Source organism: Bos indicus, chromosome 1 (genome assembly GCF_029378745.1).
Source record: "Bos indicus isolate NIAB-ARS_2022 breed Sahiwal x Tharparkar chromosome 1, NIAB-ARS_B.indTharparkar_mat_pri_1.0, whole genome shotgun sequence".
Lineage (NCBI taxonomy): Eukaryota > Metazoa > Chordata > Mammalia > Artiodactyla > Bovidae > Bos > Bos indicus.
Genome location: NC_091760.1, coordinates 127959497 through 127980828, shown reverse-complemented (window position 1 = coordinate 127980828; position 21332 = coordinate 127959497). Strand labels below are relative to the sequence as shown.

The window sequence follows — 21332 nt, the reverse complement described above, 5'->3', positions numbered from 1 at the left end:
TGGGGGCTGCATCTGGGAGACCCTCCAAACATGGCACCGAGGGGATCTCTCTGATCTTTCTCTTCTCCACAGGCCCAGACCAGGATGCATTTCCTCTTAAAAAAAAAAAATACACACACACAGAGTGAGGCCAAATTCTGGTGAAAAGGGCCCACATCGTGCCTTTCCCCGTCACCCCTCTTGTTCTGTTTCCTCTTCGTCCTTCCCCGCTAGTGCTCTGTTTTGGACGGCCAGCATGTTTGTTCAGAGTTCTGAAATGTTTGTTTCCTGAATCTTATAACAAATCATCAGAAACAAAAATAAACCCTATTCTAGGCAAATATGTGCCCTGTGCTGTCAAGTGGTATTTTCACACCTAACCTGCTAAAAGTTGGCAGCTCTGGTAAGAAAATGACCACAACCTGCCACCCATACGCAGCGTGTTTCTGGTTCTCTGTGGTTGTTCCAGTTCGTGCGCCTCCGCTGTCTCATCTCCCTGTTTTCAGAGAGCTTATTTTCATTCCTGCTTGTGCCATTGCATCTGGGATGATATGAAACGCAGAGACTGATGATAATGTATCTTTGATGTCTGTTTTAATTTCACTGAATCAAGTTTAAGTCTTGGTGTAGCCTATAATTTTACAAGCTCTGGAAGTTTCTACCCCAGAAAGTTAAGTTCCCACGAGAAAAGTTTTAACCTGTTCATAAGAATTGCAGAGCACACAGACATAGAAATCATACCCAGTTCTCCTGGCATCCAAAGTCATCTCCTGAGTCATTATCTAGTCTTTGTATAGTGTACTTAGCCGAGTAGAATTGTTCTTCATAAATTCTGTTCTATAATGATGGGGTAAGGGTATTTTTAAATGTATCTTATGTTATAAATGCAATTGAGAAGCTTGTTGCTTACTGGAAAAGAGCGGCAGATTCCTTTGTAAACTGACAACACCCTTTGAAGATTAACCATTGCTTGCTAATACATCTGTTTAGTAGATCTTACATTTTACTTTTTGTTTTATCTTAATATATCAGGTTGTCTAGAAGTGAGGCTCTGCTAAACCGCTCCTCATCTGGCTATAAGGTCTGAACGCTGCGACCATTGATTTGGTGAGTGTCATTTGTCCCTAATGGCTGCTTGAATTTAGTTGACTAAATCTGTTCTTTTATTTTGTTGTCTTGCCTGGAAAATCCCATGGATGGAGGAGCCTGGTGGGCTACAGTCCGTGGGGTCCCTACGAGTCGGACACGACTGAGCGACTTCACTTTCACTTTTCACTTTCATGCATTGGAGAAGGAAATGGCACCCCACTCCAGTGTTCTTGCCTGGAGAATCCCAGGGACAGGGGAGCCTCGTGGACTGCTGTCTGTGGGGTCGCACAGAGTCGGACACGACTGAAGCAACTTAGCAGCAGCAGCAAGGTACAGGGAAAGGGAAGAAGGCATGGGGACTTCTGCACACAACAATAACAGCTGTATCAAAGAGGATAATAGTAATAGTTAAGATAGGCTAATTGCTGTAATAGACTGAAAAAGGTATAATGACTCAAACACAATAGAAGTTTATTTCTTGGTCACGTAACAATAAAGGTCACACATTCATTCAGAGACGTAGGTTGAGAGAGGCTCCACCTTCTGCAGTATGTTGTTTTAAAGATCACCTGGGATTGTTTCCACTTCCCAGTGGAGGAGGAAAAAAGAGTGTGAAAAAGTGCACATGGAGATTTTTATGGCCCCTGCCTAGAAGTGGCCAGGACACATCTACTCACATTCTATTGGCTAAAATTCTAGTCACATGACAGCTTCTAACTGCAAAGGCATCTGGGAAATGTAGTCCCTGGATGGGGGGCAGCCACTTTCCAGTAACAGCTCTGGAGTGTTTCTGACGAAGAGGTCGTCTGCTCTGCAAGGCATAATGAGGAACTTAGGGATGCTCAAAAATAAGATAGCAGAATGAAGTAGTGGGGGAAGTAAAAAGAGATCAGATATTTAGAATTATATTAATATAACTAACACTTTTTGGTAAGGAGTGGGCAAGGAGCCAGAGAAGGCAATGGCACCCCACTCCAGTACTTTTGCCTAGAAAATCCCATGGACAGAGGAGCCTGGTGGGCTGCAGTCCATGCGGTCGCTAGAGTCAGACACGACTGAGTGACTTCACTTTCACTTTTCACTTTCATGCATTGGAGAAGGAAATGGCAACCCACTCCAGTGTTCTTGCCTGGAGAATCCCAGGGATGGGAAGCCTGGTGAGCTGCCGTCTATGGGGTCGCACAGAGTCGGACATGACTAAAGTGACATAGCAGCAGCAGCAGGGCAAGGAGCAGATTTTTCAAGAAGCCTCTGTCTGTCCTAATGCTGAGCCTTTACATAAACACCACTAGGCCACCAGTGGCCAGTGAACCACGAAAGGCATTCTTCCCTCCACTTTTTCCCCCTCCAGGGTCCTTTTGGTTTAAGACCATTCTGGCTCTGTCATGCTTGTAGGAATTGTCCAATAGAATCTGTTCTCCTAGTGGTCACTAGGAAAGCTCTTGGTGGGTTGTTTTCTTTTTTTTTCTTTTCTTTTCTTTTTTTTAGATCATAGTTCAGTTTGCTCCTGGGGGCTTTGGGAAGCTACCCTGCTCTAGATCTTGGCATAATTTTTAATATTGGGGGTAGAGGGGGAAATTCCTGACAAGATGGGATCCTGAAACCAAGTTATAAGAGAAACATGTGAAAGTAAACTAAAAAAGGCTCCAGCTGAGGGTATTAATTCTACCCAAAGGATTTGATGTATAGTTCTAGCGTTTTCTTTTCAGGAAAAGTTGCAAAACATTTACTGCAATCATGAGTGGTAAGGTTATAAGCCCTGTTTGAAGAACCCTGAACTGATTTTATATGTTATGCAGTCTTTTCATCATTGTTGGTCTTGGTGCAGTATCACCCTTGCTGGAAAATATCGGAAACCATATGGTGGTGCCTCTATGATGGCCGCAAGGCATCGTAAAGATCTCCAATACAAATGGGCTGCACGTGCTCACTTTAGCAGCACACAGACTATAAAAATGGTTTCCAGTTCTTGCCTGAGCTGCCTGGTACCTACTTCTCTAGTTTCACTGTCAATATCTGGCTAGACACTCTGGTTTTGGATTATATCTTACTCCTGGACTTGACATTTCTGGCACTCACACCCACACCCTGAAGAATACACATTGTCCATTGTGTGGGAAGGCCAGCTACTGACTGACTTAACACAGCTCTCAGAGCCTGGCCTCATCTCCTATTACTGCTGCCTCGCCCCCGCCCAGTCCCTCACACCAGGAGGAGTGGGATAGAAGAATGAGTGGATTTGTTGCAAAAATGCTTCAACCTTTGAAAGTCCATTTTTTTGGTTTGCTGCTGCTGCTGCTGCTAAGTTGCTTCAGTTGTGTCCAATTCTGTGTGACTCCATAGACAGCAGCCCACCAGGCTCCCCCGTCCCTGGGATTCTCCAGCCAAGAACACTGAAGTGCGTTGCCATTTCCTTCTCCAGTGCATGAAAGTGAAGTCGCTCAGTTGTGTCTGACTCTTAGCGACCCCCTGCACTGCAGCCTACCAGGCTCCTCCGTCCATGGGATTTGCCAGGCAAGAGTACTGGAGTGGGTTGCCATTGCCTTTCTTGGTTTGGTGGGTCCCAAAAGAACCTACTGAGTGGAGAGCTGGCTGGGTTAGCAGAGAAAACTAAAGATAAAACCAAGTTAACTGGGAGAGCCCAGGACCTGCAACTAGGGAGCAGCCACAAGGAGTAAGCTGAGAACAAGTACCAGGTTTCAAAAGCTGGCGTCGAGTGGGAATGATCTATTGCTACATGTCCAAGCCTAAAGGAGTCTGCCAGGAAGGGCGGGGTCAAGACCATGGTTAAGAAGGAAAAGGAGTCAGGGTCTATTCACTGGGGAGACTGTTAGTCACAGACTGTTAACTTCAACTGCCATGTAAGAATGACTCCTCAAAGTACTAAGGATGCAGGAATTGACAAAGGAGTGAGGGAGTAAGCTGGGATCAACTTGATTTTTAATGTCTAGCTGCCTAGTGTGGCAGAGAGAGATGTGCTACCACCAAATCAAAATTTCACTGCCATCAACACAACCCCTTCACCGGGCTGGTACAGCATGCTAGGTTAACACTACAGACCCACCAGTGAGGCAAGGGTAACAAGCACACTTTGTAAATACTTTGACCTTCAACGTTTTCAAAAATGCATCAACGTAGATATTATGGGGAAAGTTAGACTTTCTCAAGCTTCCTTAACTTTTAATTTTATATTTTATTTTAGTTAAAAATTTTTGTTGAAGTGAGTGAAGTCACTCAGTCATGTTCGACTCTTTGTGTCCCCATAGGCTGTAGCCCACCAGGTTCCTCCATCCATGGAATTTTCTAGGCAAGAGTACTGGAGTGGGTTGCCATGAAGTATAGTTGATTTATACAATGTTGTGTTAGTTTCTGGTGTATAGCAAGGTGATTCAGTTTAATATATATATAATATGTTTGGGTTTTTTCCCATTCTCCAATTCATATGAGGAGTACGATTCAATGTGAGGCTACATAGTCTTTTCAGAACTTAGAATCATGTCTATTGATTCAGATGTGGTCTGGGCACAGTTTGCTGATGCAGGCAGTGCTTGGACCAGTTGATTATTTTTAACCCCAGGTTAAAAGTTTTATACTTTTCAGGGCACAGAAGTACATGCCCCCCTCTTGCCCTGGGTCAGCATTATGAATGTTCTGTTTGGAAGATTTTGCAATCAGGCCACATCACAGTTACCAAAGCTGAGAATTCATGGTAATGGGGCTTCGTGATTTCTCATGCTGAAATCCCCTGACTTCTTGTCAAGAACACAGTTGGAAAACACCACACTGAAGACTTCAGGGTTTTGTTTTTAACTCAAGCCTCTGGTTTTCATCAGAACTTTATAGCTTCCTCCCACCTCCAAAATGGTATTTTTAAAAGTGTAAAGCTGAGATTCTGTCAGAATAAGTAAGGTAATATATGTGAAATGGTTTGGACAACTTAGGAAAATATGTGGCAAGTTAGGGTGTTGATGAAAACAATTACCGTCTTTGTGATCAGTATTGGTGTTAGGATTTTGATATTGCTAATAATACTGCAAGCATATTTATTTATTGATCTTTCTAAATTGACTTGAACCTGAAATCCTTAGCACCATTTCCTAACTAGCCAAAGCATGTGGTGTAAAAATTTCAAGGACATTTGGAAAGGTTAGGCCCCCTAGGCCAGGGGCCTAACCAAGAATCTTCTACTCTTACTCAGGTTTGACTCATGGATCACTGAGATCCATGAGAGAAAGTAAAGTTGAGCCATCTGTCTGCCAAAAAAGGATGCTTCCTGGCACTCAATGGGGCTCCCAGTGCATTGGCCAGAAGAGGCTTTGAAAGCCTCCATGGAAGAAGGCTGGAAGCTCCATGGAAGGTCTGGCCCTGGGTGGAGTCTCCCAAGCTGGAATGAAGCCTATCATCTGTCCAGGAGCCCCTAAGCAGAGTGTAGTCAGTCTGCATGGTGCTCTAGGGTGAGGCCACGGGGATTATACACAGAGGCAACAAGCATGAGATCAACTCAAGAGCAGTAAAGATGTTGTTCACACTGAATTCCCTCCCATGTCCCTGTTCCTATAGTCTGTTATCTTCGAGTGTAGCAAGAAATTAGTATCTAGTGAAAAGGATTTTCTCGTTGACCCAAATTCCTGGGCATTGACTATACCAAGGTACTTTGCAAAAGAGAATGTAGCTTAAAATTCACCCCAGCACCAGACTCAGTCTGTCTTCCAAGTCCTCTTACAGCAGCAAGGCCATGGCTGGATCAGGCTCCTAAGAGGTCTCTCTTCCCTCTCTTTTCATTCCTCATGAGTCAAATTCTTTTTCTTTACTTAAAAAAAAAAAATTTAGCATTGTTTTTCAAATAAAAAGAGCCATAACTAGTCACTATGCAAAATCTGGAAAATAAAGAAAAGTATCAAGAAGAAACCAACAATCTGCAGTAATCTAACAGCCAACCAACAATTCAATATTAACATGTTGATGTATTTCTTGTCAGTTTTTTCATATATATTCTTTTCTTCTTTTGAACATTATTGAAATGCTATTTTATATGCCTCTTTTTAAATTTTATATATGTTATAAACATTTTTCCAAGTCACTAAATGATTTCACCCCACTTAACATTATGTTGTAAACATTTTTCCAAGTCACTAGATGATCTTTTGAAATTTTTATTTTTAATGGCTGTGTTTCCATTGCATGGATATGTCTTAATTTATCCATTCTTTTTTATGTACATTTTTATTGCCTCTAGTGTTCTGCTATTATAAACGTAAAAACATTCTTATAAATAAATCTTGGTGGACATCTAAGGGAAAATTCCTAGAATTGAATCAGTAGGTCAAATGGCCTATTTTTAAAGTTCCTAATGCGTAAGTCAGACCCTGAAAAGTCATCAATGTCTATTTCAAAATCTAAGTCCCCTTCAGTTTCTCATGTTAAAATGCATGTTCCTAGGCCCCAGTGGCATGGAAAGCTCTGAGGACAGGGTCTAGGAATATGTATTTTAATATACCCTCTCAGTCCCTATGCACATTAAGGCCTGAGGATTATTGATAATATTGTGTTCAATTTAATAAACACTCATTTTTCAGCAATACTTACTAGACAGAAAAAAGTCAAGGAACTGTAAGCTAGTACATCCAAACTAGAATTTAACTTAAAGGTGTTTTTTGGCTTCTGAATTTTAGATTTCTCCTTAATCGTGATATGATACAGTTGAAAGTTTATCAGCTAGGGAGTTTGGAAACTTTACTGTAAGTATAAGATAACTGAGCCACAGAATAGTTGATTCACTCACTTGTGGTTGTTACGCAGAGATCTAGTGGCAGAGGAAGAACTAGAACTTGAGTGACAAAGGGCCTGGATCCACCCAACCTCTGAGTAGCATCACTAAGTCCTAGCTTGTACTGCTTACTGCGCAACAGGACAATAAATTGAGAGACAAGTTGTTGGGTCAAAAAATACCAACTTTATGCAGAAAGCCAGCAACCATCTTACCCAAGTTAGAGTTCAGGCTTCTTTTATACTAAAACAGGAACAGATTTGACTGGTTGTTGCAAACATCTAGATGTTGGAATCCTTTGTTCTTACAGCCTTCTACATAGATCTGGTCACAATGTTCTTATAAACCTCCAGCAAGACAAATGTTATGCTCTGTTATGCAACTTTTTATCTCTATATGAATGGAGAAGTGTTATACTTTTAAAGGTCACAGTCTTGAGAATGGGATATCATGTACATTTTGGACTACTGGCAGCATTCTTTTTCACAAAGTGTTGAGCCAGCATGCCTAAGCACAGGCAACAGAGTGCAAGGGTTAGAGCTGGAGGAATAGCTCCAATATGGAGTCAGATTTGTTCTTCTCTGGTACATTAGTAGAGACAAGGTACTGTGAGAAGACTGACTCCTAAAGTGAGCCCCTGGTTCTACCAGAGAATGTGTATCTGCCTTCTGATAGGCAGGGCATATCTCAGGATACGTGTGGGCAGCCCAGACCCTGTGAGGGACACCGTAAGAGACTACCCTGTGCTCTGAGCACCGAGATAATAACACTTAGTCCGAGGAAGACATAGGGCAGCCATGTGGATCCAGGCCGTAAGAGCCAAGTAGGAGGAGGGGTCCAGAGTCAGAAGCCAAGAGAACAGAGCAGGGACAGAGCAAGATTTACACTGTGGGCAAATGTTAGGTCACGGGAGTCATGAGTGGAAAAGCCAAAGCCAGAGCTGAGGGGCGCTGCCGTGGTTCAGCCTTAAGGATGGAGTCTCATTACCCAAATTCATGGTCAGGCGAGGTACTGCCCCTGTCTCCACCTACCTCATTGTATCTGAAAGGTGCTATGTGCTTGGCTGCCTTCTGATGGGAGGTAAGTAAGAGCACATGGCCAAATGGAGCAGTGAGTTAGAGAAAAGGTCCCCAAGAATGGAAACCTGGAAAATAAGAGAACATAGTGAATAAACAACAACCAAATTCTAAAATTCTCACCACCTTCTAAGAGGAAGTGTGACTATCCATCCCATCTGCATAACTCTTCTCAGTCATCAGACCACCATCTCATCATTTGGCTTTCAGGTTCAGCCTCAAGTTCAGCTTCCAGAGACTGTTCAGCCCCCAACAGTCCCCAGTTCATGATCAGGTTCTGTAAGACACCATCTAGATTCCTCCATGCCCAAGTTCACATGCATCTCCTGTGAATGCATCAGGTGAAGCACAAGAGCCAGAACCAAGAGGAACCCAGAGGAGAACCTTCACAGCATCCGTCTTCCATACAGAAGCATGAGGGAATCTACCTAAGATCACCGAGCTTCCCTGCTTCTGTGCAGGGTCTCCATTATCTCTTGGCTGTCCTGATGCAGGATCACTACCCTCCTGATTCTTGACCTCCTGGCCAAACCTGTGGAAGCAGGGTCTTGATGGGTATGGGTTCTGGGAAGGTTCACAGCCTCCCTTGAATCAGGGGTACAACAGATGGAGGATGACTTTCCAGACATGGCTGGGGCTGTTTGAGTCATCCCCATGGGGTTGGCCCTTTTCAAAGCCCGATTCCCTGGTCATCTGAACACCTTCCTTGGCTGAGGCACCGTCTGCTACTCAGATGGAATTCTACTTGCTGGCAGGACCTGGATCCCTAGGTTGCGAAGCTCCCTGTGGTGGTGACACATTGCCTCAAATCTAACTCCCAGGAGGTAGAAATCAGAGGTCCATGCCATCCAGACAAGGTGTCCACATGCTGCAGGAGAGTCTTGAGCAGTCAACAGAGTAGAGGGGCCAAGGGCAAGAAGTGTTCAGTGGGGCCTCTGACATCTGACAGGTGCCACTGGTGATCCCGTCCTTACCTGTCTGTGCTGACTTCATGTCCCACCACCATCCCACCACCCTGTGCTAATAAGGTACTAACTTTAGGAATAAAAAGCACTTACACAGTCTCTGGCTAAAGCTTCAGGAAGACCCCAGTCCAGGCAAAGTCTGTCCCCACCTCATGGCTGTTATATCATGGCCTTCATATTACTCCACGGGAGTGAATGTCACCGGTATCAAGTCTGCCTGCTGGGCCAAGAAATACTGCCTTAAAGAAACCCAACATTCCCAGATGGTGAAGTCCTACTACTGATGTCAGGAGCAACTGGACAAACCTGAGGCCTCACCCTATATCAAGAGCCTCATTTTCCATCATCAAAATGCCAAACAGCACATTGCTATGTAGACAGTATTTGGAAAGCTGGAACAGTGAGAGAAACCTGAAGCCACACCAGTCAAGCTTTGGAGGCCCCACAAGTGACTGCCATCTTGACTGGGGACCATCAAAATGAGCCCCAATGAGTCTATCAGGATGGCTAAAATTAAAAAAAAAAAAAACAAAAACTGATGTTACCAAATGCTGGTGAGGATATAGAGAAAATGGATCACTCATACATTGCTGGTGGGAGTATAAATGGTACAACACTCTGAAAGAGTTTGATAGTTTTTAATAAAGGTTAGCATATATATACCATATATTCCCACTCTTGGATATTTACAGAAGAGAAATGATAACTTAGGTTTACACAAATGAACCTAAGTACCTTCACAAATGGGGCTTCCAGGTGGCAATAATGGTCAAGAACCTGCCTGCCAATTCAGGAGACATGAGACTTGGGTTTGATCCCTGAGTCAGGAAGGTCCCCTGGAGGAGGAGGCATGGCAACCCACTCTAGTATTTTTGTCTGGAGAATTCCATTGACAGAGGAGCCATGGGGTCACAAAGAATTGGACTTCACTGAAGCGACTTAGCAGTCACATGAATATTCATAGCCTTTTTATTTGTTCTAGCTTAAAACTGGATACCCGCCAAATGCCCTTCAGTGGGTGAATGGATAACAAACTGATACATTCATATCATGGAATACTATTCAGCAATAAAAAGTCACATCTACCCATCCAACTTGAATGGCTCATAAGGGCATTCTGCTGGGTGAGAGAAAGTCAGTCCTAAAGGGTTACAGACTGCAAGATTCCATTTATATCACATTATCAAAGGGGCAAAATTACAGTGCTGAGAACAGATCAGTGCCAGGGGCTAGGCTTGGGGGAAGGTGTGACTACGGTGGGGTCGCACAGGGGGTTTCTTTGTGGTGATGGTTTGGTCTTGTATCAGGATTGTGTTGACAGCTACTCCAGTCTTCACATGTGATAACATTTCATGGAACTCTTGACACACACACACACACACACAAGTGCATGTAAAAACTGCTAAAATCTGAAGTAGTAGTCTGTACCTAAGTTAACAGTGTTGTACCGGTATTAGTATTACCTTCTTGGTTTAGAGACTGTATTACGGTAGTATTGATACAAGATAGTGTCATTCTGAGAAGACAGGTGACATCATACAGCTACTGTACTGTTTTTGCAACTTCTTGTGAATAGTAAACTAGTTCCCCCCAAACTATTAAAAACAACTTTTTAAAAGTTTAAGTTTAATTAAAGAGAGAGGTTGCTCCTCACCCCCAAGAAAGGGGGATGCAGCCACTGGCTTCTCTGTTGTGAGCAACTCCCATTGTTTATTGCTAATTTATGGTTCGGCTTCTAAGGCGGCCTCACCCTCTGCATCTCGGAATCAGTCAAAGTTGGCCCATCTCAGATGCAATCGAAGCTCAAGTCTTGCAGGGCTACGTGTGACGATCCCCCCTTCCCCCACCCTGAGGCTGTAACTTCAAAGCGAGGTGAAGACTCAGATCTAAGAAACGCTCTCACGGTGAAACTCTAGGACGAATCATCCTTCCAGCCCCAGCACAGTAATTTCTTCTCTGGAATGGCTCTTTATCTTCCCTGCTCTTCATACAGATTATTCTCTTCACCTCCACCAAAGGGCCCCTCCTCTAATGGAAGGAGATTAACCCTTCTCTGCGCGTCCCCCGCCCCCCACCACTCTCATTCAGTAGAGGGCTTTCTCTCACCAGCTCTGCTCTCTCCGGGCCCCGTGCCACAGCTGAACGCCCCAGCCTGCGATGGCTGCCTTCCCTCTGAAGCATTTGCGCCTCTGTCAAACACCTTTTTGCCAGACTTGGCCCTGGGAAGACAGTTTTGAAATTAAACTTATCGTGAGCTGCCGGGGTTCGCAGTAGGGAATTGCACAAGGTCCTGGGGCATTTAGGTCAAGGCCTCCCCACTGTGCTCATTACCTTCAGGGCCTCATCCGAGCGAAATTCTAGCATTATTTACTCAGTTGTTTTGTGGAGGGGTCCCCAGCGCCATCTAAGATCAAAGCTGTGCCTATGGGGCTGCTGTCTATGTGGCATTCTATCCGGATATGACAAGAAACACACACAAGCCACTGTCCCCCCCCAGGACTGGCCTCAGCCCCTAATTTCCTGCCGCATCTTATTTATTAGGGGCAGTCATCTCAAGAGACCATGGGGAGAGGGGCCCAAGTGTACGTGTCTCAGGCCTGGCTGTGAGTTGTAATCAGGACGCTGTGCCCAAAAGGGGACTGACTATTTGAGTTGTTGATCTTCAGTAGGCGTTGGTGAATCTCCTAGTTTTGCACCTTTTGGTTTCAAAACTGTACTGAACAACGGAAAATGAAACCTGCAACTTATTTTTAGCTGCTAATGCTAACTCATGAGATTTTTTTTTTTTCTTTGCAAACCAAATAGGATAAAGGCTACTTCAGCCGGCTGAACTTAATCTGATTGACTTAATATAGCAATCAAGTCTGCTTCTCTTGATACTTCTCAAATGATACTGGGTCTCAGGTGATAATTTTGGCTGATATTTACTATTTTTGCTTCAAATTATGTTCTGTTGAGCTTTAAAAAAGTTAAATAGCTAAACATTTTCTTCTGGGAGGAATTGGGAAAGAAGTTAAAACCCTCTATACTGGAATCTATTTGTTAACTCACTTATTCTATAATCATTTTTGAGGCATCCGCTCAAGTGAAAGGTGGATTTTTTTTTTAAATTAGTTGAGCCAGTGTGTTGAACTACAAAGAGCAGAATACTCGTAATTTAGGAATCTGGCTTTTATCCTGGTTGCTGAGGTCTTCAGATATCACACTCCCTGAATCTGATTTTCTCCTCCCTTCAAGAAAGGTCCAGATGACACCTTCCCATGTGCCTTGCCCATCCTGTAATTCTGTGTAATGGGCTCTGCCACTGACAGCATGGGGAAATGTTGAGGCACATTTTGGAGGCTGTGGTGTTGTCATCAGGCCTCTCTTAATTTCTGTCTCCCCTTTCCCTGTTCTAGGAGGGACAGATGTAAACATAGCCTGTGGTCCGCTCGCCAGACAACTTGTGCCCCCGCCCCTCACCTTGGTAAACAAGTGATTAAGAACTTGAAAGACTTCCATAGGTATTTTTAGTCCCCAGATCCCTTCCTTAACTCATGGAACAAGTTTTCTCATTTTAGGAAGTGGTTTCAGGAGATAAAGCTGAGGATTCCACTGGGAGTGGAGCAGAGAAAGGACCCCTAATTTGGGGTTGGTCAATTAAGAGCCTACCCATAGAAGTCCCTCCATCGCATTAGGCAATGCTCTGTTTGCCATGGGAGAGACACAGGTCTCACAGGGTGCCAGCCAGAGACGTGAGTAAAGGCAGATAGTTCAATACAACAAAAACTACTGTGCTTTTATCTTTAGTGCAAAGGAAGTCAAGATTCACTGAGGTTTGTTAAGCTGCTCTGGTGAGAAGAGGTTGATGGTCATGACCTTTCGGAAACACGAAGTCATTTATCTGAGAGAAAAAAAAGCAAATGACTTTGTTCCCAGGTTGTCGTGGAATATTTGTTGCCCAGGATGCACAGAGATATAAGGAGAGGATTATCCTCTCATGTGAGGATAGATTTTCCCCATCTGTAAGATTTCTTCCTTCTCTACCATCATTTACATCCCCACCTTCCCTCTTCAAACTAGTTGCCAATCTCTCTAGAAAGAAGAAATTTGGCCTTCTTGCTGAATGTCTTTGGTCAGTTCAGGATCTAGAAGACCCTGTTGTTCCATTTACTCTCCATCTTGGGTGTGGCAAACAGTGATGACTGCAAGCCAATGTGCGACTGAGGATGCAGGAATGCTCTTGGCCTCGTGGGCAGGCGAGATGCTTATTAGTGCCACGTTTCCAATGCGCTGCACAGTGAAAGCAGGGGCAATCTCCTGCTAGAGCTGAGGTTGCGATATTGAAAATGATGGTGAGCCCTGCTGACAGTATTCCCACAGGAGAGTCTGAGCTGGATGAGGGTGAAGGGGGACGTTGTCTACCACAGTCTCCCTGGAAACACAAAGTCAGTCACCACTTTGTCTCAGTCTAAAGCCCCATGGTTCACATTCCCTTCTCCCTGCAGCCCTTTCCTTGAGGGTAACCTCAGTTTGGTCCCCAGGGCTCCTTGCCATCAAATCTGTGCTCCTTGCCCACATATTATACAGATGCTGATGGATGAAAGTGAGAAAGCTCATGTCTTGAGCAAACTCCGGGAGATGCTTAAGGACAGGGAAGCCTAACGTGCTGCCGACTATGGCACCGCAAAGAGTCAAAGACGACTGAGTGGCTGAACAATAGCAACAAAAGAACTGGAGCAGGCTTCTGGGAGCTCAAACTCATCATGCTCGTCCATTTATCTAACCCTTTGTTCTACTGCTTTAGGAGTGTTGAGAGAGATAATCCTCCTCTTATATTTCTATCCCGAGCAGGCTAGAGCTCATAGAGTTGATTAGAAAGCCCTGTTTCCAAACTCTCTGGTTGCCATCTAGAATTACTGCTAATGAGCGAGACAGTCAACTGGCCATATAACCTGAAAGCAGGAGGCTCAGAGTGCAGCTCTTGGCCTAACCAACCTAGGAAGCAAGCTAGGCTGGATTTTTTAGAATCCCAAACCTTCAGAGCTGGACGGGATGTTAAATGGGGGTAAAAGCAGATGTCCACATAAAGAGGTAATTGTTAAAATGATGCACTTGAAACACTAAACTTGGTTGAGCAAAATTTCCCATTCAAAAGTTCGTTTTAAAAATGTGTTAGGGAGACCTCCCTGGTGGTCCAGTGGTTGGGACTTCGCCTTCTGATGCAGAGGGTGTAGGTTCAATCCCTGGCCAGGGGTTAAGATCCCATATGCCACACAGCCAAAAAACCAAAACATAAAATGGGAGCAATATTGTAAAAAATTCAATAAAGACTTTAACAATGGTCTGCATCAAAAAAAAAAAATCTTTTAAAAAATAAAATATTTTTGGGGAAGGAACTCATCATACAGACTTACGTTATCTGTTTAGGACAGAAATACTATTTGTGAGTAGAAACCAGGTCCATCTTGATTGTTATACTGATTTTTCTTTGATAATTTAGATTAGGACCATCTAACAACCAGATAACAGATTTATCCACAAATGCAGGCTTGTAGAAAAATTTTAATATAGGAAATGAGTAAACTCACTTATTAAGTGTGTGATCTTGGGCCAATGACCATCTCTCTCATAACCTTGGTTTCCTCATCTGTACCACAGAAAGACGGGACTTCATTAGGTGAAGTAGTTTGTTCAGATGGATACATAAGCTTTTCCACTGATTTCGCCTGATAAAACATTTCCAAATGATGACAAATCTCTGACCAAAATTGTTATCCTGGTTTCTACCCTTAACTTTCCAACACAGTCCAGTTAATTCCTCTTCTCTTATTCTTTTCCACTTGCTGGTCCAAACTGTCTGCCGTTGGTCCCCACGGTTCCCAGAGCCTGGAGAGTTGAAACTGTTTCATCTCAACAGGGATGATCCTGGCTCCAGGGAGTGGAAGTCTTCTCTACCGCAAGTCTGCGCAGTAAGAAGATTCTCACATCAGGGCAGAGTGTGGATGAAGCAGGTTTTATCCTCCTTAGATTGGTGGAAAGACCCAGACTTTGGAATCAACTGGACTTGGTTTGAATCCTAACTCTGCTGTGTGTGACTGGTAATCTCAATTAGTTCCTCACCTAAAGGTGATGATAATTCATCTTGCAGGATTATTCCTGTTGGCTCAGATGGTAAAGCGTCTGTCTACAATGTGGGAGACCTGGGTTCAATCTCCGGGTCAGGAAGATCCCCTGGAGAAGGAAATGGCATTGGGTGAGAATTAAATAATATGTGCTGTGCTTAGTTGCTCAGTTATGTCTGACTCTTTGTGACCTCATGGACTGTAGCCCACCAGGCTCCTCTGTCCATGGGGATTCTCCAGGCAAGAATACTGGAGTGGGTTGCCATGCCCTCCTCAGGGGGTCTTCCCAAGTTGAAGTCTCCCGCAACGTGGGCGGATTCTTTACCATCTGAGCCACCAGGGAAATCCATGAATACTGGAGTGGGTAGCCTATCCCTTCTCCAGGGATCTTCCCGACCCAGGAATAGAACCAGGGTCTCCTGCATTGTAGGTGGATTCTTTACCAGCTGAGCTACCAGGGATAGCTAAAATATTGAGTACGTTGTAGGTTTTCAATAAATGGTAGCTACTATAGACTTAGTTAGAAAGCAGAAGTTCCCACCTACATCTTTAGGCAAAATGTAGATGTTTAAAGTAGCACTGGACTTTCCTAAGAATTTAGGCTAAAATAGCATCCAAAGGCATTTTTAGTCATTGGTAAATTGTCACTATGTTGCTTCTGTGAACATCCTACAAACAAATGTAAAAAGCAACCTCATAAAAACGTTTAAATTCTAAGAACTTAAGCAGAAATGTTACATCTGGTAAACATTTTATTTTTAAAAATTGAGATTAGAATAGCTGAACCTGGTAACAAATTTACCCACAAATGCTGAATATCTATATTAGGTATAAACGGAAACCAGCTGTAGTTTTTAATGCAGTGAATGGAGCGAAGAAATGTGCAAACCAATCCAAATGTTTATAAACGAAGGATTCCTCTGGGACTCAGTGCCTTGACTTTATGTTTTGTTTTTTTTAAACAGAGAGTCAAGCTTTGTTCATACTTGAATTATGTACTTTGCATAAGTCATGCAATTTGACTTGAACCCACAGGACTGAAAATAAAATGAACTCAGACTGTAGAAGGAGACTGTAAGCAAGTAAGGGCATTAATCAAAGTGAAAGAGGCACCCCTTACTGTTAGCTCTGTCCTTCTCCAGCCTGCTGCTGCCAGATTATTTTGGGTTCCTTGTGCTTGACTCATCAAAGTGGCAAAAAGAGGTTAAAATTTTCATCATGGAAAAGGCATTTGTCTGATAAACGAACATTTGTGCCTATGCCCCGAGGAGGTTGACAAGCAGGCAATTTTTAAAAATCATAAGTGAGCGCATACCCTTGCCACTTGTAATCACGACAAAGCTTAAGTAATTTGGGCATGAGCATGTTTTTTTTTTTTTTTTTTTTAAGTGCAAAACAGGATTTACTGGTTGAGAACGTCTGTCTAAACAAGCTCATCCATCTAGGTGCTCTCAACTACAGTTCAAATTTGTTTAATACAAGCAGGTTTGGTAAACGAGCCACATTTGTTCGTTGAATGTTTTGGAACTTCACAAAATAAACCAATACATGGTTTAGACTCGTTTTGACAAAAGAGTAGACAGAGAACCCCACAGGGAGGTTTGGAAACCGCCTGCCCTGGCACCTGGCTTCCGAGCAGCAGTCAGGGACCTGCCCATCTTCACCACCCTGCCCCTACAAAGTGGATGTGACACTGTGCACTCCTCTTGTGGGACCTGGTGTGGATTACTGTCCTTGTCACTGTCATTTATTGTCTCAGGCAGAGGAGGCAGCGACTTCATTTTGTGTGTCCAGAGTAGATTCCATATTGTGTGTATTTAGCTTCCATGATAATTTGTGAGTATTTTAATGTGAATGTCTGAGTTTTATTGCTGAGGAATATCTGGACAGACACCAAGAGCATCACATGCCTAGGTTTTCGGTTCAACCTCCTCCAACCCCACTCCCAGGACTCTGCTTTATAGATGACCATACATTAAACTGGTACCTTGTAACTGAGCGCTATAGTCTCTCTAATTCTCAACTGCCATAGTAAAGAAGGAATTAGCCTAAGGACACTCCATTCTAATTTTCTGTCGCTGTCAGTGCTAACCAGAGCTCATAGAGCAATGCTGTGGGGGTGGGGAAGATGGCTCCACCATTGGTATTAGACCAGAAGCTACTATTTCCGTTAAAGCCACGTTTATTTCTGGAATAGTTGTGGGAGAGAAATGTGCTCCAAAGAGAAGAGGACTCAGTGTGGTTCAGGTATGACCGACCATCTGGCCAGCCCAACTCAGAGTACAGGTTAGAGGTAGGTTGGGCACTTTCCATACATTGAGCTAAAAATCGCTTGGGTGCTGTGGAAGGAGACAGAACGAGAGTTAGAAACAAAGGATCTGATAGTGAAACCTAGTACCTAGGTTAAGATGTTCAAATACGTTTTCTCCTTTAAAAAAATTCTGGGGGACTGCAATGTTTTGCTGATCTGATTATTTGCAGTCAGTCCTTACAGAAAATAGAGGCAACCCCAGAAAAGATGGATTCATTTTTGCACATGTTGAAATTAATGAACGTTAGCATATTTAGTGATGTAATAGGCAATTAAAGACTTTTGGAGAAATATGAGGAAGAAAAAACATAGTATTATATACTCAAAATCAGTCTCATAGCATTTTATGAAAATGTTGGCTTACATCCAGGATCTAAGGGTGGGGGTGGGTATGGTTTCTTTGTAGCTGAAGAAAGAGTAGAAAAGAATCTGGTCTATTTCCTTAAAAATAAAAGACTTCATGTTTTTTACAGCATGATAAATGAAATGCTTTTCTGATTTTTTACCTGCCGGCAGGATCTGGAGGAAATTTTTCTAGCAGGCTATGCTGTTTTCCTCTCTTTGGGAACATGGTGACACTGGTTTTGTAGCAAAACAGTCTTTGCTTATTAGGCATTTCTTCAAAATCCTGAATAAGCAGCTCTTTCCACATTTTTTGTTCCACATGTTAAACATTTCACTGCAATTTGAGCTTCAATTGTGTGTGTGTGTTGATATGAAAGACTGAAAGGGAATGCCTAAGGATTCTTGAAGGTTTTTTTCTTTAAAAATTTAATTCCTACGATTATGTATCAGAGCCTCTACGGAAGGTGATTCCGATTTATTACATACAGCCAAAGTAAAGCCCATCAATCTTGAGCAGCGGGGTTAGGGAGGGGATATTGAAGAAGACATGAAATTCGGTGTTTGAGTAGATGAGATTTAATTTTCGGAAAACATTTCACTCATAAAACGGATAGCACCCCAGTGTCAGCTCTGACCTCCATGATGTCAATGTCATCGTGGGAACATAGCTAAGATAAGCCTCAAAGTAAAACAAAGAAACATCGAATGTCAGCTCAACACCATTTCTTCCCTTACAGTTTGCATGATACATACACACAAAGCCTCTTGGCATTCCTGTGAATGGCTTGTTACTCGACAATTTAGCTTTTGGAGGGGGGAAAAAGGAGAAAAATCATTTTACATTTCCTAGATTCTGAGCAAGTACAGTATGCTGTTGCAAGACTTAACATTATTTAGGTCAGTGTCCTAAGGACAGCTTTTATTGTTCATGATGGTCAGCTAGACATCCAAAGGAACTCAGCATTATTTTATCTTTCTGTAACTGCTTTTATTCTGCTTCTAAGTTTAAGCAAATTCATTCACATTTTCATACCATTCTGATGAGGAGCTATCTGCTGTTCTGTACTGCAGATACATTTAGCTGAATACATTTACACGACTTGTGGTTAGAGGTTATAGCACGGATACAGACAGCTGATCATGCATTCTTCTACAAGCCTGCCGGCACCAGTTAGGATTCTGAAAAATAGTCTAGAAATGCTACGACTCTTTACTTTACAATAGCTTTAAAAGGTTTGTTTTTGTTGTTGTTGTTTGCTAGCAATTCTATGAAATCAACAGTCTATAAAATGCATCCCGAGCCAGATACATACTGTATTGAAAGCTTTCTTCAAGAAGAAGATATGACAGTGTTCGTTCCAGCTTATTTTCTTCCTTAGCAAAAAGGACCGTTTGATTCTCAGAAGCAGAAGGACCCAGTCATTGTGCAGCAGCTCTGCTGAACTGTATGAAATGCCTTCTACTGCCTGGTTGCAGAATTTGGAGTTTGCTAAACAGTGTTTAGTGATTGGGCTCATCTTGCATCACCAGTTGATGACATTTTTCTTTGTTCCCTCCTACTCAGTTGAACCAAGACTCTGAGGCTGATATGCAATGTCACTTACAACATTAATCAGATACCGCATTTAAGGTGAGCTGTCCCCTGCCTCCTCCTTCCCCAGAGCTCGTGTGCTGCATGCAGTGCGTATCTGGCTTCTGTGAGCTAAGATGGCAGGCAGGATTAGCCGTGCTTGTGCTGTGTGTGCATGCTGTGTAGAGAATTCATTACACGTTGCCTAGTATTTCAGATGTGAGTATGTAAATGCTCGGGATGCCATATCATCTGGTAGCGAAGACTTGTTTTTGCCTCATTACAGCCTTAGCTATTTCAGCATCACCTTTCAGTTCCGATTCATTTGCTTCTGGATGTTTGCTTTTCATCACATTCAAAATAGATTTTTACCTTTTTTTTTTTTTTTAACAAAGCCAAAAAAAAAAAAACAACCCTAAAAACAAAAACAACAACTAAACTCTGCTACCAGATGGTGTCTCCCCTTTCTTCTTGCATTTGCTGTCTTTTAAATAATGTATGTTGTATTGTTAATTAATGTGAATATCAAATTAAACACTTGAAACTTACATGTTTATTATGCAGGTAGAAGGCAAGGTGGAATCTATTTTTAACTCTGATGCACTCCATGGTGTGCAAGCAACTTGGTTCTTGAATTCGTATTTTCGGTGCTGGTATCAGTGGTTTGATTTTCAGCAAATGTGACAGTGGCCTTTGCAGTGGTCAGCTCCGGGCTTTGAACTCTCAGAGGAGGAAGGGAAAAAAATTCAACACACTACCTCCTTGGTTGCAGCCTCAGAGAAACCTTGGATGAGAAACTTGTTTTTTCAAACCTGTTTTCCTGTTGATAAATTCAGTTCTCGTGATCACAGTACATTCAAGCTGTTCTGCGTATGGTTTTGTGTGTGTGTGACAATTGCATCTAAAACTTGAGAGCAAGAAGACGGAGAAATCAGTGGGTCTCCATCGCTTTACATAAAAATGGCTGAGTGTCTTGTCATGCTAGCACTGCATTAAGTGATACAATACAGGTAGGTTGAAATTTGCATGTTTTATAGATTTTTTTTGAGCCATGTAGCAAGAATATTAGATTAAAATATGACTTTTAAAACAAAAATTAAATAAGACAGTTGTAATTGTGAGGTGGGGGTATTCACTTGGATGGCCTTTCCTATTTAGATTCTATATAAATACATAACTTTTATAAACTTCTAAGATGATTCTGCTATAAAAGTGAGATGATTCCTTTTAAAAAATCATATATATGATAGGTGTGGCGCCATCAGACAACAAAAGAATTTTTTGAAAAGTCTGTGGATTCAGCTCCATGTTAGCTTGAAACTAAAAATAAATGGGTTTCTGGAGATAATTTCGAACAGCGCAAACAAGCTTAATAAGAAACATTTAAAATATTTAAATTTTAAGAAGCGGTCTTTAAACGTGTTATATGAAAGATGAAAATAAAAACTTAGATGCTTCCAAAATCAATTTTAAATGATACACAAGAATAAGTTCATTATTTATATATCTGTTATTTGGGGAGACAAGGAATTATAATTTTTAAAGGGGGAAATATTAAATATAGATGACTCTGTTAGAAGAAAGAGAGCTTCACTGAATAAAAGAGCCCCTAGAATGGTTCATTGCAGACCATACAGCTGTGGTTCTGTAAGTACCAAATTCTGGCACTTTTCAAAATTATTTCATGGGTTCTTTCCTTTGAGCTTAACTTCTCAAATATATTTTGGTTTCAAATTAACACTGGGCCAGAACTTGTTTCCTTAGTAACCACATCTTATTTAAAAATGCAGTAACAGATATGCAAAAGATTGTCTTAAGAAAAACCAAATGTTTCATGAAAATTTTGCAGTTCTTTTCCTCTCTTGGAGAGTCTGAACTGGTTTTAGACGTTTTAAAATGCGGTCTTCATGCCTTAAAAATTAAGCCATAATTCTGTACATAGAGAGAAACCTTGCATAGTAAGAGCTTTTTCTTTCCTCCTTTGTGCTCAGTACTTTCAAAATTAAGGTTTTTTCTTTGTAACGTGCTCCAGAATGCTGGTCAAGGCTTGTGTGCAAAGGTGTAGTTTCATTATCACGAGTTCACCAGCGCCACTGAAACAAAAGGTATCTCAGAAATTCTCAGAA

At 42.4% G+C, this 21332-nt stretch overlaps 1 protein-coding gene and 1 long non-coding RNA gene across 14 annotated transcripts in view; one reads left to right on the top strand and one right to left on the bottom strand.

Annotated features, from left to right (window-relative positions):
- Nucleotides 1–21332, top strand: part of ZBTB38 (zinc finger and BTB domain containing 38) — a 131202-nt gene that overhangs the window by 27338 nt on the left and 82532 nt on the right. For 2 of the 13 annotated variants that reach the window (XR_011567791.1, XR_011567790.1), the window contains exons 2-4: nt 1012–1086; nt 14776–19266; nt 19771–20216. The gene's annotated coding sequence lies outside the window, so the exon portion shown is untranslated. Of the gene's footprint in view, nt 1–1011; nt 1087–14775; nt 19267–19469; nt 20217–21332 lie in introns of those variants that run through there. The other 11 variants (XM_070793942.1, XM_070793947.1, XR_011567793.1 and 8 more) reach the window with 9 other exon arrangements.
- Nucleotides 2239–19080, bottom strand: LOC139184224 (uncharacterized). The gene is made up of 3 exons (XR_011567794.1): nt 18950–19080; nt 8970–15089; nt 2239–7979 (listed from the first exon to the last, which is right to left on the bottom strand). It is a non-coding gene; the product is annotated as an uncharacterized lncRNA (long non-coding RNA).